Source organism: Acinonyx jubatus, chromosome D4 (assembly GCF_027475565.1).
Source record: "Acinonyx jubatus isolate Ajub_Pintada_27869175 chromosome D4, VMU_Ajub_asm_v1.0, whole genome shotgun sequence".
Classification (NCBI taxonomy): domain Eukaryota; kingdom Metazoa; phylum Chordata; class Mammalia; order Carnivora; family Felidae; genus Acinonyx; species Acinonyx jubatus.
In genome coordinates, this window is record NC_069391.1 from 31,054,541 (window position 1) to 31,075,043 (window position 20,503).

Below are 20,503 nucleotides of genomic sequence, written 5' to 3' on the forward strand. Positions count from 1 at the left end.
ACATCTGAACAAAGTTACTTATACCTGAACAAACACACCTATAAAAAATGTCTTCCAGTGGGTTCCCCCAAAAGCATATTCTGAGACAATGGTTTGATGCTTCCAGGAAGCACCTACAGGGTCTTGGGAAAATGAGACAAGGAAGAAAAAGGACTGATCAAAGGGCTCTTTATTGAGCTGGTTGCAGGTATGGACATCCAAGACTCAATCCTAATGGAGAAATCTAGGAAACAGAGCACACCTCAGTATTATCCACCAAAGAGTCAAGAAGCTGGGATATTTATCCTGAATTGCCATCCATCCTCAGCCAATATGCTGGGAGAAGTCCTCAGACAGAAAGTCACAAATGATTGTAATAGGACACTATTAGCACATACTAAAATGGTGAATTCTTAGGCAATATGAGGAGAGCACTGAAAATATCTGCTAACAATGACCAAAAGCCTAATTAGCCTCAGACGTCCCCTCTACAACAGTAACAAAGATGATAGAGGTAGTGAATTAATGTCAGCAAAGTTTTGAGGAAAAATGAATATGTATATTTCATATCCATACATCTCTTTTATGGATAAACACCAATAATAATACATCTTTACATGCAAGACCTCAAATCTGTACTGCCCATGCATCCATATTTCAAAGAAAATCAGTCCATTTCATATAAAAATAATATTTGATTCTACATATTCAAATCCCTTTCCTCCAAAATTCCCTTTGAAATTTCAAAGCAGAAAAAAATTTCATCCTCAGTATAACCCAGAAAATAAATCCATTAATCAGCAAGAAGTTTCAAGGAATCTCTATAAGATATAACAAAAATAGGATCTGGCTTAGGAAAGTACCACTCCCAAGGTCCAACGCATGAATATTTAAAATATGTTGAGTAAATACTGAAGAAGAAATCCAATGTTTTAGGCAGCATCTGAAATGACTCCCAATAATCCCTGCCTTTTGGTATTCACACCCTTATGTAAACCCCTCCCCATGTGTACATGTGCTGGACCTAGTGATTTGTTTCTCACTAACAGAATACAGTAAATTGGTGGGATATCACTTCTGAGATTAGGTACAAAAACTGAGACTTCTGTCTTGCTAGTCCTCTCTCTCTTGCTGGTGTTCTTTCTTGTCCTCTAACTTGCTCACTCTATCATGTTGTGAGATGTTCTAGAAAGAGGCCCACATGGCAAGGAACTGAGAGCAGCTTGTGGCTAACAGCCAGTGAGAAACTGAAGCCTTCAGTCCAACAACTCTTGAGGAAGGGAGGCTAGCCCACAACCATGAGTGACCTTGGAAGTGGGTGTTTTTCCAGTTGAACCTTGAGATAAGACCACAGCTCCTGCCTACACCTTGACTGAAGACTGAGAGGCCCTGAAGCAGAGGATCCCATTAACCTGCCTGGATTCCCAGCATTCAGAAACTGAGATTATAAATGTGGCCTTAAAGCCATTACCTTTTGGACTTACCTGTTCCAAAGCAAGAGATACACCCTATAATACACCCAGAAACGTCTCCCCTCCCCACCCTGAATTTCCGTGTTAGAAATTCACGATTTGGAAATAAGGATGAGTCATCAGGAAACAGTACACAAATTGAACAAATTCAAGATCTGTGTCAATGCCTGCACTAACCTTCCTTGCAGTGGTGGGGGTACTACCACTGTGAACTCTCAATCACTGTGGTCACACCAGCTAGAGGTCAGCCACAGATCCTCAGCCACCTTTGTGCTTCTATCGTAGTATACCAAGGTAGAGCAGTGGGAGTGGTCCACTTCCCGTGAAGAAAATAAGCGGCTGCATTTTCTATAAAAGACTACAAATAAAAACAACTAAAAGTGAGTCTACTTTGTATTATAACTATGCACTGGCAATTCTAAATAATGTCAGTGATTAAATACTCCTCCCCACCAGGGCAGAGAGCCCCTGCTGCCTCCCGTTTGGTGCATCACTGACTGCCCAACAAAGATCATACAAATGCTTGGCAGAGTGAAGCTCCCTGCTGTGCAGAAGCTTCCTGATAACTCCATCTGCATTTTTTTTATGGAGAATTGGATCTCTTACCCAAAACAGATGCCCTCGCAGATCAGAGGGGCAAGAAAGAACAGAAGTAAAGGCAAGTAATGACAGGCTCTGGGTCAAAACAAATGAGATTCTCATGATTGACTTTCAGGAGCACACTGGTGCCCCATGCATAGTCACCACCCATGGTCACCTGTCAGGGGCAATATTTATTCTCATCCATTCAAGAAATATTTATTGAGTGCCAGATATGTTCCTGGACTAGAGAACCAGTAATTAAAAGAAAGAAATAATTGCCTTTGAGGAGCTTATATTCTAGTGGAAGTAGATTGATAGAAATTAAAAAATAAAATATATATCAGATGGTGATGAGTGCTGTGAAAAAAACTGAAGCCAGGAATGGGGAGGACTGCAACAGGATCAATTTTGCCATTTTAAATAAAATGTTCAAAGCAGACTTCAGTGAGCAGGAGACATCTGAACAAAGACCTAAAAGTGGTGATGGATTCAGGTGATGGAGAAAACCATGGGGATATCTAAGGAAAGAACAGTCTAGATAAAAAAAATAATCAAGTGCAAAATCCCTAACAGTGTAGTATTCTTGGAATGTTTGAGAAACAGCAAAGAGGTCAAGAGGGCTAGAATGGAGTGAATTATAGGGGCAGTAGTAGGAAATGGGATGGAGGAGAATGACTTCTGCTGTCTCCTCCTTCCTCAAATTTTCTGCAAATTCCTTTTATCTGTGGAATCTGAAGTTGAACCCTTCTGTCAAAGGATTCTGGGAAATGTAATTCCAGGCTCCAACACTTGTGATACCTGGGAGAGAACATAAGTGGGCAGGAAAAGTACTAAATACCATTGACAATCGGGCACATTACCTTTCTCCTACCTTCTCTTCTAGGACCTGAAGTAATATTGCCAAAAATACATTCCAAGACTTTAAGACATTGACATAACCTGAAAGAGTTAAAGGAACACTTTTTAGTCCAATTTTATTGCTTGACTTTGAATAAGCCCCTTACCCTTTCTGAATCTCAGTTTTCTAATCTGTCTAGTGGAGATAACAATATCTCTCAGTCACGAAGGTTTGATGATTTCATGCATGTGAAGGGTTAATCCCAGTGTCTGGTACACTCTATAATAAATAGCAACTAATATTAGAGATGTAAAAATTAAGGGTCCTATCAGTCTTAACTCTGGCTCCACCAGCCACTAGTTCTATCATATCAAGTAATTTATTTCACTTCTCTGAACATCAATTTGCTCATCCTTAAAATGAGAATACTAAGACCTACCTCTCTGAGTTATTTTGAGGATTAAATGAGATGAAAAAAAAAAGATAATACATATGCTGGTATATGGTAAATTCTTGAGCAATGCTAATTATTATGATTATCTAAGAAATCAAGGGGTTGGGTTTTCTTCAAATTTCCTTCTCATGCTAACAGCCCTTGGTGCTATCAGTGAGTCTACAATGTAGGACTTTCATAACCTGCCTCTTTTTGAATTTGTGGGATTACAAATCTTATTTCCTCTTAAGTGTATTTCTTTCTAATACACTGTGGAAAAAACACAAGAAAATCAGAAATGTTTGGCTGTCCAATCACCTGCATGTCCACTGCCCAGATTCCTGTGTGGGTACTGGAATCAAGAAGCAGGAGGTGACCCTGACATCATGGGTCTCATGGGTCATTTAAATTAACTCACATCATCACTTTCTCATTTACCTACCACTTGGCATCTTGATCTACCCTAACAGGGCAAATGCTCAGTTGAGGCAGGTGACCGCATTTTCTGGGGCTGATTTTAGCAGGGAGTAAACTCAGGACTCAGGGATTGGCTGTCCCAGAGAAACCTGAGAGGCCAAAGTGTGTGTCAAGCAGAGAAGGAGAGAAGAGAACAGGCAGCAGCCAATCAGTGAGCAACTACAACACTTCCCAGAGCCCCAGTCATGGCCCTGGGGGCAGTGAGAGCACACACCAGGAACCCACTCTTGCCACTTCAGCTATCTTAGCAATTTTCTGAAAGCAGTCAAAAGTGGTACAAAAAGAACAGTGAAGGAACATGGGAGTGAGAGAACGAGAAGGCTCCAGATAGGAGTACCCTGAACTCTTAGCCAGAACAGTCATGATTAAAGGCCTATTGATGTAAGCAGGCATAAGAATGTGAAACAATTCTCCCAGCACCGCACACGTACAGATACAGCGATGAAACAAGCTTCAGATTCATTCCACCTGAGGGTGTTCTCCACAGCAGCTAACCAGTTAAGCTGCATACAAATAATGCTCAAATTCTTACCTCCCCACTAACCACTCCCAAACTATTTTTCTTAGAGGAACAGCCTGGCATGTGGAAACCACTTCTTCACTTGCCCCTATGAAATTTTTAGTGTCCATTTAATTATTTATATATTCATTCATCCAACATGTGATTATTGAACACACACTATGCTTCAGGCACTGGGCTAAGGGACTGAAAATATAATAAGAACATGACCTGATTGGTCCTGACCTTTCGAGGAGACAAATTAATTAATCAATTAATCAAACAATCTGTGCTGTAGGAAAGAAGTGGCGGGGGATGCTAGAGAAAGGGCATAAAAATCAGAAAGAGACGTGAGGGCGACTTTTAGGAAGAACTACGTTTGAACGGAATCTAGACGGATCTGAAGGAGTTAGCAAGTTAGGAAGTCAGTGAGGCGGGGGTGTTGGTGGTTAGTGCCCAACATGGAATTCCAGGCAGAGAGAAGAGCAAGTGGAAAAGCAGGGTATGTTCCAAGTCCCACAAACAGTTCAGGGTGACTGGGGGTGTGATGAGAGAGAGGGTCTGAGTCTGCCACTCAGGAAAGAGCTCTGTGCTAGAGCCAGAGCCTGCAACTCCTCACCTCAAGGGCCTGGCTGAAGCCGTGGAAGACAACTGTGCCATCTTGGTGTGTAGTGTGAGAAATCTAGTCTGTTAAAGTAAACAAGGAGGCCATTAGGCTGGTATGACTCTAACGCCTTTGCAGCCTACCAAGGAAACCAAAATCTAAGCCTGTAAGTGCCTCAAGGTTATTAAATCTAAACACTAAGGACAACTGATCACAACCAGGCTTTAAGCTACAGCCAATCAAATAATTTCCTTTCTTTGCTTCCACACTTTCTATGTCTTCCCTCCACACCATCCTGTCCATAGAATACTCCTAACCACTTCCAGTTTGGCACTGCCAGATTTGAATCAATTTTTGTTCAAATAAACTCCTAAAATTTTTAACATGCCACAGCTTATTTTTTAACAAGTCTAAGGACCAAGATCTGTGATGGACCTTGTTAGTTCCCCTTTTTTTTTTTTTAATGTTTATTTATTTATTTTGAGATAGTATGAGCAGGGGAGGGGCAGAGAGAGAAAGAGAGAGAGAATCCCAAGCAGGCTCCACACTCAGCATAGAGCTCAACCTCAGGAACGGTGAGATCATGACCTGAGCCAAAATCAAGAGTCAGAAGCTTAACCGACTGAGCCACCCAGGTACCCCAGCCCTGGTTATTTCTTAACACTCTGTTCAACTCTAGACAAGCTTCACCACATGAGAGCCCCTCCCGCTTTCATCCTCCCAGGTATCCAAACTCTCACACAGTTACCACTTCCTGTCTCTACATTTTCTAGCACTGTCCTCAATTGTCATTCACATCTATGTAGAAAAATAAGAACTGTCAACTCTACATTTTTAGTAACAGTGGGACTTTTGACACAATTCTGCTCCGGAGAATCCTTTCACAGTAGGAACCATCATCCCAATAGATCTGTGTAACACATTGGTCATAAGAGGATGTTGACATGTTTTTTAAAGACAGTCTAAACTGTGTTTTATCATCTAGATGTTGCTAATTAAGCATTTTTCACCAAGTCAGCAGCCAGTTTCACAGATTTTATAGTCTTTTATTTTAGTTCTGCCTTTGTAGGAAACCTGGCAGAAAGTGAGTTTGTTGTTGTTGTTGTTGTTTGCTTAGTCGTTCTTGTTTACCAAGTGGACTACATAGATTGTTCTGACTGAACCTTCTTGATTTAAGGTTTCTTGCTCATTTGGGCCAGGGAAGCCCCAAGTTCAACCCTCTGGACTTTATATTGTGGCAATTTCTTTTTCATTGTATTTCTTCTGACTGATCATTCCACTGCAGTATATTTTAATTGTCTGCCCAGGGTATCTTCTGGAAGGAAATGCCAACTCCCATTTTTCATTTAAGGACTGGAAACCTTCTTGCCCATGTTGACAGAAGCTTCCCATGACCCAGGTATATCCTGTCCCTATTGAAGCTCTCCAGCTCTATCATCATGGCAACTCCACGAAATGGCAAGAAGATGCAGAGGACCCATGGTGACATCTAGTACTGATTTCACGGGCTTGCAACCCATGCAGTCATTTAGAGCCCTGTACTTGGAAAGGCCCCACACTTGGTTTAATACTCTGCTGTCACCACTTTGAAATTACTAATAATTTTTAATAAGGGGCTTCACATTTTCATTTTGCACTGGGTCCTGAAACCAGGTAGCTAGCCCTATTGACATTGTAATGTCTCTTGATAATAAAAATAAGCCTCAATGTTCCATTAGGTCCAGTTTTTCAGTGGAGCAAAGCCAGTTCATTTCCTCCTGCTATCACACCAATGGCTGTATATCTGGTAAACTGAATTTCAGAGAAGTCCAAAGACATCATTGCACTGGGACATGATGGACACAGAACTGCACCCAGCTGAATACCACTACATACCATGCACAACTTCTTTGTCATTCAGAATAATAAAAACAGTCAGAATTGTCAAGACACTCCATGAAACTGTAGTGTCCAGCCTAACCCCAATCAGCCTAAGAGAAGTTCCCTGGAGAGTGGTATTTGAATGACGCCCCCCACCCCAAAAAAAAGGAACAGAAGAAGAAAAGAAAATCACAATTTACAGCAATCTGGGTCTGTTTTCAGGAAGTGTAAAGGGAGATGCCACTTTGATTAGACCTTTTATTCATTTAAATACAGTTAAACTAAAAACCAGGTTAATGGAACAATGCTGTTTTCTTCTTTTTAATCTAAGAACACCTGGCTTAGAAAAGCAACCTGAGAAGAAGGCACCTAATTGTGGAGAGTTTTTATACTTAATCTCTTCATTCATTTAGATTTTATCCAAAGGAATAAAGCTGTTATACTGGATTTCATTTGCAATCACATGATGTTCGGTTGCTAAGGAAATCAAAATGCCTAACATTCTAGCTACAAAAGGAAAGGAGATATAGATATACAGATCTATCTATCTACATAGATAGATATCAAATATATCCTGTAGATACATACATATATATATATGCACACATATATACACACATTTATACACACACATATAGTACATCTTTCAACTAGTGTAGAATAACTTGGGAATAGTGATTCATCTTCTTGGGTAAAATATGCTGTTAATTATAGAGGTAGTGGTGTACTGGAGCTGCCTCATTAGCTCTTCAGCACCAAATGTACACCTCGCTTCCCAACTTCACATTCAGTGATACTATATCTGTATCTTGAAATCAGTCATGATGGAAGCATTTTTTTAATGTGTATTTATTTATTTTTGAGGAAGAGAGAGAGAGACAGAGCATGAGCAGTGGGTACAGGGGGAGGAGAGAGAGAATCCCAAGCAGGCTCTATGCTGTTAGCATAGAGCCAGATGCAGGGCTCAAACTCACAAATGACAAGATCATGACCTGAGCCAAATCAAGAGTCGGTTGCTTAACCGACTGAGCCCCCCACATGCCCCTTGATGAGAGCATTTATATCATGAAGGCATATGCTACAATGTAGGGCATTCCGTGCCCCACCCCCCGACCTGCCAGAGATTCATTTACTAGTGCACCACTGTATACAGCTTACTGTAAGGGATTCTAAATCAAACTTGGAAGTTGTGGAAATGAAGGCCTTGTAGATTCAAATTATTAAAACTAAATAAAACTGATGAATAATGATTAGAGTCTTAATTCCACATAAAACAAGAGAGAACTGGAAGATTAACATTTAATTCCATTGGCTCCAACCTGTGGCTGTGGACCATCTTCCAGGGAAAGCACATGATAGCCTAAGACACAACAGTTAAATCCTTCCCCTGATCCTGAACAATACTGCACCTGAAAATGCGATTAGTGAGTATGTGTGAGTCTGTAGGGGTTAGATCTACCTATGTCATAATTATAAATCATAAAAATAGCTACATAACAACATAAAATATATGCCTTCATTCTCTCAAACTCAATACAATTAAGAGAAACAATTTCATAAAGACAGGGAGAATTAAAACCATTAAAATTCTATTTAATTATCCCATTATGCTTAAATATATAAAAATAACCTAAGCATTATATATATCACTGAGAGAAACAAACTGATTAAAACTTAATAGGAACATTGTCTTTTTTTTTTCCACATCAAGTATAATCATGTGAAGGAAGCCCCTTTCCAACAGGGGACTATGAAAAATTAAACACAGAATTTATTGCTCAGCTGTCTGTGGCTGCAGAAATTTATGGCCAAAGGGGAAATTGCACCAGATGTGTTCTATAGAGGAAAATGGGTCTACTGCATTTTGTTAGGGTTGGTAAAGTTCTTACAGGAATAATCCAGCCAATTTCATTCTATCATTCCACCTTTTAGATATATCACTAGCCACCCTCCACAGACCACCAAATATCCAACATTATTTTCTATTCACTTATTTTTTCCAGCAATTCTTAATAGTGAGGAGCTAGAGAGGGGAATAGGGATGGTATATAGGAATCTCAAGATCAGGTGTATAATTTAGAAGGGAGTATTCCATATACTCTTGTTTTATAATGCAAATTAAAGGAAGTAAATCTGGACAAAATCTTCTGAACCGGTGAGAATACAAAAAGATGCTGTGTGATCATGGTTTAAAGACACTGCTTTACAGTGCTATTAATATTCCAGGAGTAAATATTAATACTCTAGGGCTGTCTGCTCAGCACTGTTCTGAATGCTTTACGTATATTAGCCCATTTAATCCTCATAACAACCCTATCACGCAATTTTCTGTTCTAGACCCCATGAGCAAACTGAGGCACAGACAGGCTAAATTACTTGCTCATGGTCATATAACCAGTAAGCAACTAAGCCTGAATTATAAAACCAGTAAATCTAGTTCTAGACTAGAGTCTATGTGTCTGTGCTCACAATTTCTACAACCTACTGTCTATAGCATGAAGACACCCACCTTGAGAAAGACAAAGAGATAGTAATATAAAACTACCAAACAAATCATTTGGGGTAGGATTTTATTATTGCTGTTATACAGAAAGCTAGTTTTAGATAAATTTCCATACATGTATAGCACATTTCTCTTTTAAAGAAAATTTTCTACCTTCCCAGACTTAACTCTTTTATCTCCTTGAAAAGACTTCCTCTTCCCCATCTCCTGATACAGCCAGCATCCAGAATACAGTGCTGCTTATGAGATAATTATTCAATGAATGAATCAATCCACCAACTAGTCAATAAATCACATAATAGCTATAGCGTTAATCTGGCCTGGAGTTGAACAGTGCTTGATGCGGTTGATTATTTTAACAACCCAGGGTGTTCTCAGAGCATCCAAACAAGCTTTGAAGCCTTGTAGGCTAGAGCTCTGAAGTCCTAGTGTGAATAAAATGGAAAAATCATACTGGGAAGGATAAAGGAATTAGTGCTTATGATATGCCAACAATGGACCAGGTGCAAAACTATATCATTTAACTCATTATTTCCTTGTCACAACAACCCATTTGGTAGATGAGAAAATGGAGGATCAACAAATAAAGCAATCTGCCCACAGTCACACCAGCTGATAAGCAGAAAATTGGGGGAATGAGCCAAATCTTTCTAATGCCAAAGCTGTTTTCACTCCCATCCAATATTTCAGGTGAGTGAAGGAGCAGAGCAGGGGAGGGAGGAGGAGAAAGAAAGAGAATGAAGTGAGAATAAGACAAGAGTTAGCTGAGAGATCAGCTTTACCCATGAACCTCAGTTGCTACTCTTGATTGCCCTAGAAATATCCAGGCAATTATTTTAATCCCCCAATTTCCTTAGCTGGGATTAAAATAAGAATGACCCAGTTATCACAGTCCTTCTGACAGCAAAGTCAGGGCTGACATCCAATTAATTCGGGGCTTCACAGTGTGCTGGCAGTCCCTCCCAGTAAGGGAGAAAGCCTCAACAGTTCTTTTTCACCTTCTGAGTTGGACATAATTGCCCCTGCATGAGAAATTCTAAACCTTGGCGCCCTCAGGCAGCAATCTGGCCATTCATTTGCCGAGGCTTGGCGCTAACCTGGCAGCTGCAGATGCCTCCTCAGCATTTACAGCTGTCTGGTGGGACACCTGTTCCCCCTAATTGAAGGCAATGGGCAAGGGGCTGGTGGGGAAGTATCGGCTGCAGCTCCTCTAATGCCTTGTGACTGGACAAAAACTCAGAAGTAATGTAAAGGAAATTCTACCTGCAGTAGCATTTCTCCAGAGAAGATCCAACTTGAGGTGCATGCAGTTAAGTTAGAGACATCCAACACTCTGATGATGGGTAGTAGAGAAATGCCTTTAGGAAAGAATTCCTAAGGAGGAACTATAAAGAAATGATGAATGCAATGAATGCCCTTTCCTCTTCACTAATACTATACATTAAAAACTCTGCAGCATTCACATTCTCTTTCTCCACCCAACCCCCTCTCACTTTTTTGGTAATTGGTTAATGGATGATAAAAGCATGATGAGGAATGTAGCATACCCAATTTATTACTACAGCTCATTTCATAGATAGCAAGCCCACACCCTGCATGCTGCCTTGAATATATAGGTTACATTTAAAGATCGATATCACTTGGCTGCAATTTGATAAGTGCTTCTAATTTAATTTCTAGCTATGGCATTTACTTAATCAAAACTTTGGCAATGAAAGCCAATTCAAACACACTATGCAATAAGCAGATTTAGAAAACAGAAATCATAGGGTGAAGAGTCAGAACCTTTAAATGCATGATTTCAGTTCAGTACAGCTTCAATAAAAACTCAGTCTTTTAAAAAAACATTCACAAACACTGTCCCAGCTCTAGAGAAAAACAGAATGATAATAATGCATTCTAGATGGAGAAGTCTGGGTAGAAGATATGATCAAATCAGAAATGGCACTATCAATGTCTGCAAGGCAAGTAATAATGTCTAATGGGAAGTCCCTGGTTAACTAGTATAAAAATGATGTCTTGGTATTACATTATGATCTGATGCTTTTAATCACTTCAAATATATATTAAAGTGTGATATTCTTTTTTTATTCTTAAAAATTTTTTTAATGTTTTATTTTATTTTTTGAGAGAGAGACAGTGTGAGCAGAGGAGGGGCAGAGAGAGAGCGAGACAGAATCTGAAGCACACTCCAGGCTCTGAGCTGTCAGCACAGAGCCTGATACAGGGCTCCAGCTCATGAATGGCAAGATCATGACCTGAGCCAAAATCAGATGCTTAACCGACTGAGGCACCCAGGTGCCCCTTGAGTGTAATACTCGTAATTATAAAAATAAGCTCTACTCAGTACATTTTAAAGGCCACTTGGGCACTGTTCTCAATATATCTAAAAATTACTTTTAAAAAATAAATAAATAAAAATTACTGTCTACTCTAATTTATTTATTCAAGCCCCCAAGTAAAACTATTTTGCTATAAATGATCAAAATTATTTCTGTCCCATTAGAGCTCTTGAATACAGCATGATTTTCCTCATTTTATATTTTAAATGCATTGTATCCTCAAGTAAGAGTTACACAACCACACATGAAATCATTGACATCCGCCCTTTTGTTTGAAACTTTGGGCATTTAGGAGAATATGGTTAAACTAAGAAGAAAGGAAACAACTTTCAAGTTGATGATGAAAGATGAAAGACCCACAGAGAACATACCAAATTTTAACTCAAATTTTTAAATGACTGACAAAGAAATGTCTCCTTCACCTAAAAGATGGAAACAAAAGCATAGTTTTGCCCTGCTGAGTACAGGAGATTCCAGTTGCTTTCCTGATGCTCCTTCTCTTGAATCTGGTCTCTCCCTCCTGCCCCTCTCTCCAACATCCCAGGGTATCGGCAAGTTTCATAAGAGATGTTATTGAGTTAAAATGTTGTATAGGGTGGACAGTTCAGGCATGCCAGAACTTTGCAAATCATTTCCTTATGGACTCTTTTTCTCAGATTCAGTAAAAGGACACCTTTCCCCACCCCCACAACACACACACACACACACACACACACACACACACTCACTCACACACACACTCACACACAGGTGAGAAGAGAGCTTCTCTTTGTGAACATGGTATTCCCCAAGAGGCCACTTCCTCCTCTCCCCTACACCTCTTCTTATATCCAGTTGGGAGAGACAAGCCCTGCAGAGGGGCAGGTGGCACCTGTGGCTGATGGTTCTGTCCACATAGAATATGGAGGATTTAGTGCCTTTTGTCCTTAGATTTAGGTTCAGGCTGACTTCTGTGCATTTCTGGACCAACTGGAAACACCTAACTCAACGGCTAGTGCCAGGCTGTTATATTAGCATTGGAAATAGCCTAAATGCCCATCTATGGGGAAACAGAAAAATATAATTGCCATATCCAAATTACATAACAGTGTGCCCTCTGTGAAGAATTCATTAGGTCTGTGTATATCAACATAGATCTCAGAAACAATGATGAACACGAAATAGAATGAGAGAATAATCTCTAACCTCGGTTTCCTCATCAGTAAAATAGGCAATTGTTCATTTAAGGAATATCAGTTGAGTGCCTACTTAGTACCAGGACCTATTTTAGGCAATAGAGATATAGCAATAGAAAATGAAAGAAAAAAAAAGTCTTCCTTTACAGAGGTTATGTTCTAGAGGTGCAAAACAGGAAGACAGACAAGAAACAAGTAATAAAGCTAAGTTTATAGTATGGCAATGATTGTTTTTAAACCCATGGAGAAAAATTAAGTAAGGAAGGAAAATAAAGTAGCATCAGAGGAAAAGGGCTACAAAATACAGAGAATAAGATCTCATTTCAGCAAAGACTTAAAGGAAGGGAGGAGTGGGGAATAAATCTTTGTTGTGACAGACATGCAGACAAGATTGAGAGAAACCTTCTCAAGCCTATGCTAATACACATCCTTTCCTAATTTCCAGGGTAAATATAAAATGTTCTCAATTTTTATACCCTTTAGGGTATTTCACTGGGAGTCTATTTGCTGGGGCTGAGAGGAGGAGCATTAAATACCAGCATTTGAGACACTTTTTAATCTGGAACCAATTTTATTTAAATCAATATATACCTTTTGAGGGATTGGATAGAAAAAAACTTTAATTGTTATTGAGTTATTCAGAACAAATTGTGCCTAATATGCCTGGTGCTTAAGCAAGAGAGTCAATACTCAAAACTCTGATGTTTAGAATTTTTAGTAGACTGAATGAAAGGATTTGGCAGATTTCCTAAAGAACAATCCAATATAAGACAAAATCTCACAAGCTTGCCTCTGAAATTTACTGTTTAAGTAATGCTAGCTACAAAACTAACCATCAAGTTAATGGCAGAAGAGATTCTGTGACAAATAGAAGGATATGAAAATTAATGTCTAGAAATAACTGGGCCTGAAACTCTGCTTCTTAACTTAATGGACCTGCGACATGAAGCAAGATATGTCTTTTCTCTGGGCCCCAAGTTCCACATTGGTAAATGGAAATACATTCCTGGTTCTCAGGCATTGAGGAAAAGAATATACAAAATATCTGCCCTACACCTTCCCTCTGCTAAACCTAAGCTCCATGAAGGCAAGGAACATGTCTATGAAATGAATCCCAGAACCCCTGGCACATAATAAGTGCTCATCAAATTTTTATTGACTGAATTAATTAATATAAGACAATGTGTGGAACAGTGTCTGGCACACAGAAGAAACTTCTCTTCTTTCTCCCGCATTCTCGGGATCTTTTTCTGCCTAAACCATTTTCCCTGGTCCTGTGTTAGTAATTACAAACACCAAAGATTTTTTCCTGTTTGAGAACTGACTAGTCAGCAGTATAATAGAAATCTTCTAGCCATGAATATGATCCATGTACTGAAAATGGACTCCTTTCACCAGAGGGTGATCCCCACATGGGCACTGGGACTCTTAGCTAGCTCTGCACCTTTTTGGAAGCCTTTTTTGTGATATGAAAAAAAAAAATGCACATCTCTGCTTCCCTCAGTGAGGGCCTTAGTCCAGGAATCCTATTCCTGAGAGATTTATACTCTCCGCCCAAACCAGGAGTGTTCAACCCAAGTGTTTAGAGGAGGGGTCAACAGAGGATGATCACAGACTCCTGGAAGGAGTGACTAGAGGCACAAACTAGGGTCAGCTTCTCCCTCTCCATGGCATCTCAGAGCAGAAGAAGGGCAGCTACTAACAGCCCTCTGGAGATCTAAGCTATTCCTTAAAGGACAGAGATTGAGTTGGAGGGGGCACGGCAGGCTTCAGGTATAAATGGTATAAAAAGAAGCCACATTACAGAACAGTTGGGTGCATTCTGACGTCAGATTTGGTTCAAACTCCAACTTCACTAACCGGTTACAGCAACTTGACAATTGCTTAACCTGTCTGTGCCTCAGCGTCTCCTTCTATATGATATGACACTAACAGCCACATGCACTGAGCACGCCTTCTAGGTCAGGTGTTGTTAATACGTGTCTGCATTAAATCCTTGCAATAACTCAATGGGGTGAATACTAGTAGTAGTATCTGCATTTTACAGATGAGGAAACAAACACATGGAAACAAACACAGTACCTGCCCAAGTTCATACAATGAATTATATTACTTGCCCAAGTTCAATACCCAATGAAACTAGGAAGCACTCTTATTCACTATACCATTGTGAGGACTGAATTAAAAGGTGTGTTAAAAGTGCTTTAAATCGTGCCTGGAATAGCATCACATTTTGGGAGAACCATGAATAGAACCAGGTAGCCAGAAATGGGGAATTATGAAGTTCCATAAGCAGTGGGGTTGGTAAATGAAAATTTTTTGTATCTCCTACTGTAAGCCATGGGAAACAATGAAAATTGGGTCAGATGACGGAAATCAATTAAGGGACCATGGCACTGATTTATGTGTGAAACCAAAATGGCCTGAAAGAGCACAATGGCTTGGAGAATGAGAAGGCAAGACCACATGCAAGAAAAGTGGCTATTGAGAAGAGGGACTATTTGAAGAGGCGATCTGACAGAAAAGGGGACCTCAGGATGGCTCCTTGGCGGTGGGTAAGGATGCCATTCCTTTAAAAATGGGTGGAGATCCAAGAGTGAGAGTGGGCTTTCAGAGAAGGTGGGTGCATTCCATTTCAGTCATGTTAAACTTAAAAAGAAAACAAGGCTTGGTGTCCAGACAAAAGATGAGCAGAAAATGTTTCTCATGAATACATGAGCATAAGACATGAAAAACAGTGCCATTAAAAAGGAAGCTCTGAAAAGGAACCACCTAGAGTAAACCTCAGCTTTTATATTTTTCTCCCAATAGTCACAATTTGTTGGGCTCCAGCTCCTTATTATTACACTTTAATACTTCCTTTTATATGGGAATAGGAGAGCTTTGTGGAAGATTAAGAAATTTTCACATGCTTCTTTTCTGAATAAATTGTTATGTGAAATAATTTATTTTGGCAGATTCTTGGCGCTTGAGCCTTTACTTGAAAAGAGGAAAAAAAGTGGCTTCTCAACAGTAATAACGAAAGGAGACAACAGGGGAAGAAAAGCTTTCACAACCTTTTATATGAACATTCTGTTGAACTGTTCAAATTATAAGAACTTATGTCCGAGTTCTTAAATTTGAAAAGTGCACAAAATAAACTTTTTGCTTCCCTCAGAATTGACGTGATATTATCTCTGCAGGAGAAGAGATTGGGAAGGTTTAGAACATTCTTTAGGCTTTTCAATTGATGTCAAATCAAATGGGAAACCTTCATATGTCAGGAGGCTCATTTTCTGCACTCTATGCCTGCCAAAGTCCAATATGCTGAAATTCTCACTCAGTTGTTCACCTCCATGGGATGCTTTATGCCACCAGGCATTAACTGTTGAACTGCCAGTCTCAACTACCACTGTTAAATCTTCCTGATCTTAGCCACCCACAGGAGTTATATGAGAAATGGCTCCCTTTTCAGGAAGTGGTCTTGTGCCTGAAACAGTCTAATACATAGTGAATATTTCAACAAAAGTGGAAACAGATGGAGGCAAAGGTGAGAAATCATCTCAAGTGCAAAACTGTTTTCTTCCTGGAGAATCCTCACCACACCACATCTGAAAGGGATGATGCCAGCAGGTTTGTATTCATATTTTTCTGTTATTTCATGAAATTTCATGGTCTTTAGCATCTGTTCATAAAGATATTTACTAGAGCATGTTGGTTGTGGGTCCCTCCCATCCAGCATCTTTGGGTCAACAGGAAAATATCCAGATTGCATAGATTCTACCCATCAACACACAGAAAGGTAGACAAGTAGAATCACTGGGGAACACTGTATGCAAGATAAGGAAATTCAAGATGGTAGATTTTACCCAATCACAGAGCTTCTAGAACTCAAGACCCCTAATACTTATCTAAATAACACAAATACTTCCCCAACCCCACTGAAGTCTTCCTAAATTTCTAACCTCCAGACGCATCACATAAACCCATTTGAATGGGCCATTGTTCTAACACTGCCATGCTTTGTCTTTAGATTAGCTGTGGAATCCTAATTAGTCAGACATTTCAGAAGATTGCACACAACACAAAGGGTTTTGGGGTAACACCATCTAGATGCATACAGATCACTTTTACCAATTTTTCCAAAAGAAACTAGATTAAAATAGGACTTGTAAAAATGTATCACACAGACATCAGTAAGAGATTTTGTCAGAAAGTACCCATGTAATCATTTATATTACATTTTCCTCTTGGTTCCAAGTCAAAGAGGCTTCCAGACTCGTGTTATAAAAAAGATAATAATATAACACATTTCCAGTGATAATTCTAAAATATCTTAGCATTAGACCATTATGCTCAAGAGAAACCAAAAAAGCACAGAACTGAATTAGTCCAATTTATTCCTTAAACAACTAAATGGAGCGCCACTGCTCCATACAGGCACCATTCTACATGCCAGAAATAGAGAAAAATAAGACAACCTTCCTGTCCTCAAGGAGATTGCAGTGTTAAGGGAGGCTGGCCCACCATTACATGTATACAAAATAGCATGCCATGTGCTTTAGTAGTAGTGGAGGTCCCAGTTGCCCTGAGGGCCCAGAGATGTTGGCAATTGAACTGGACCTTTAAGAATTATGGAGAATGGATAAACATTCCAAGCAGAATATGCACAAAACATGGAAGTAACATGGAAGTATGGAAGAGTGTGGTGGATTGAGGAATGACAATGTTTTAGCATGGGTCTTCTAGAAAGTAGAACCTGAAGAATTAAAGAGGTATAACATTTCATTTGGGAGGTTCAAGCTCAAGGCCTTAAAGGTGACGAAAAAGAAAAGAGGCAAGGGAAGATGTGTTACAAGGTGATATAACACATTGCAATAGTGATATAACACATTGTAATAGCTACCTCTTCACAGGTGAAGACACAGAACAGTCACTCAGCAGATATGTTTGCTCAGTGCCTTTCGAGATAGGCCACACCTGGGAGTGTCCACAAGCTAAAGAAAGGGAAAAAAAATTTCCCAACCACAAAGGCTCTCCCCATGGTGAGTCAGCTGGCTCTCTGAGAGGTAGTCAAGAATCCAGATCCCACACTAGAATGGGATGTTCATCCAAGTCTGACCAAATGCAGGTGATGCAACAACTAAGAAAGAAAGAAGGAAAAAGTTAGGGACTCTGGGAAGCCACTGTGACTAGAAATTAGAAAGCATCGAGGGCAGAAATACCAGGGATTAACTTGTGAAGATCTTTAAAGAGCTCAGATTTTATTCGGGGGTCCAGAACTTTTTAGGAAGGCAAAGATCAGCCAGATATAGTACAAGGTTAATTAAGTATCCAGGTAAAAGTGGATCTGTTTTTTCTACTGTCTTTTTTCAATATTTTGCCAAGGTTAAAGAAATTGATTTGGGACTATTTCAAGCTAGGATGTAGAGATAATCAACTGAGATGCTACAATTATACAGGGAGCAGACAAATCATCAATGAATAAGCAATTGTAGATGCTACTGTCTATTTTGTTTAACTGCAAATAGGAATTAAATTATGATTTTCCCAAACAACAGATGGATATCAGGTCCACATGGTGTCTTCAATTGGTCTAGAATTTCATGTGCTGGCTGGTATGACTGCTGAAACTCTCTGGTGAAGTGGCTCCTTTTCACACCTGGTTTACAAAGCAATCACCCTTAGGATGCAACCACATTTAGTGCTCTTTGAAACATAACCAAGAATAACATCTGGCATTTTTTTGGAAGAATGATTTTCTCACTGTATAGTAATAGTTGTTCAACAACAGTCAACATTTCTAGACAGACTCTTCATAATCCATAATCTCATTTAGTTAGTACTGCAAGTTTATGAGAAAGGAATGATTAACCCCTTATACAGATGTCAAAATTCAAAGACTCAGCAATATTAATGTGCCCTACAGATAGCTAATGATGCTGTTGAAATTTGGACCTCAATCCCTTTGTCTCCAAGGCCCACACTTTCTGGTCTACCTTACCTCCTCACAGGGTTGTTTTGTGAGAATACAAAAACTTTTTTCCCAAAAAATAAAAAGCCTTGAAAGTTAAAATGTATCCAAACATCCACAATTTTCATATGGCAAATTTCTGAAAATCTTTCTTGAACAAGTTTTCTTCTCAGATGACTCCAAATCTTGAGGAAATGAGTTTCACATATCTGCTGTGAAGTTGTTCTTCACATCATAGGATTTTGTTCACAACCTTAAAACCTACAGAATTCCCATTTAATATTCCAGAATTCATCTGAATGATTTCAAAGATTTTTAAAAATCCCACACCATCCTTCAGGGTCAATAGACCTGAATTCAAATCTGGGCATCTTCATTATATTAAACTGGAACTATTATATTAAACTTCATTATATTAAACTCGAACACATGATTTAACTTCTCTAAACCTCCTCTTCTTTAGAAGTAAAATGGGGCTCAGAGTAGCTCCCTCATGGGATTTCTAGTTTATTAGATGAAGTATTAATATAAAAGAAGAAATAGGCAATTTTGCCTGAGAGCTTCAAGAGCACTGAGTACCAATCATCCCAGTGGTGCACACACCACTTCCACCTAATCCTGGCTAGAAGTTTGACTTTTCTTGACCATTCAGAATAATGAAACTTTGTCTTCAGAACTAAAGACACTGTAGAGATGAGGAGTGATTACACACAGTATTTGCACTTTAATCTGTACAGTGAAAGAGCACAGTGACAGTCTGTCTCTTGTGTTCTCTTTTGCAGTTAATGTCAAAGAGGATAGGATAAAAGAAAAGATGTAAGATCCGTTAGACTCCCTTATCTGTCTGGGATCTGCTTTTCTGGCCCTTCCTGTTCCAGCCGATGGGGCTCACACCTTTGTGTCTCCCCTTCCTTCCTGCTTCTGACTCTCCTGATTCTTACATTAGCCAACCGGACTCCCCACCAGTATTCCCAGCTTTCATGTGGCAACTGAATTCTAGTTCCTTCTCATTCTCAACTCATTTTTCAAAAACTGTTGTGGAAGGTTTCTGAATAAAATGCTAGGATAATACATGTTTTATCCCTTTTCCCCAGCTTCCATTGAAGCAACCAATGAACGTAAAATTTAAGCTGCAGGAATACTTTTAATATTTGAACTTACAGGTTCATATTGTTATGTAACAATATCTTCAGGTTTCTTCCTTTAAATTAATGTCCTTTCACATAGAAAAAAAGAGCTGAAACAAAATATAAAACAATATATAAAATAACAAAGTGTTGAGTCGTGAGATTATAAGAGATTTTTATTTATTTTGTTTTGTTCCTATTTGTTTTCAAAATGTTAAATAATTACCCTTCATCACTTCTGTAATAAAAACAAGATAAATGTTCTTTCTTTTAAGAGAAAACAAAAGAATAGAAATATAAAATATAATGCTGTCTAAATTTTACAAGTAATGGAGACTGTAGTTCATTTTTATTTTGTCTACTTTGGATCATAAATAGCAATACTAAGTACTTTGAAACATACCCCAAGGCTAATAAATAAGAAGTGGTATATAATTCCCACAGGGGAAGGACAATGTACATTTTAATGATCTTGTGGTTATGGTAAAATTTAGATATTTGAAATATTATACAATGAGTTTGGTACTAAAATTTGAAATATGCTGTTAAAATGCCACAAAATACTTGAACAACATGACTATTAAGCTGATTTTAATTTTCCATTTAATCATAAAGAATACACAGATTAAATTCTGATTTCTTTTTAGCATCTTTATATA

The 20,503-nt window shown here is 39.0% G+C and overlaps 1 protein-coding gene across 3 annotated transcripts in view; it reads right to left on the reverse strand.

Moving 5' to 3' along the window:
* Nucleotides 1-20,503, reverse strand: part of PLPPR1 (phospholipid phosphatase related 1) — a 590,773-nt gene that overhangs the window by 364,155 nt on the left and 206,115 nt on the right. The window contains exons 4-5 of one of the 3 annotated variants that reach the window (XM_053204866.1): nt 2,894-2,972; nt 1,629-1,809 (exon numbers count right to left, since the gene is read on the reverse strand). The exons of the other annotated variants lie outside the window; for them this stretch is intronic. The gene's annotated coding sequence lies outside the window, so the exon portion shown is untranslated. The remainder of the gene's footprint in view (nt 1-1,628; nt 1,810-2,893; nt 2,973-20,503) is intronic. 3 annotated transcript variants of the gene reach the window in all.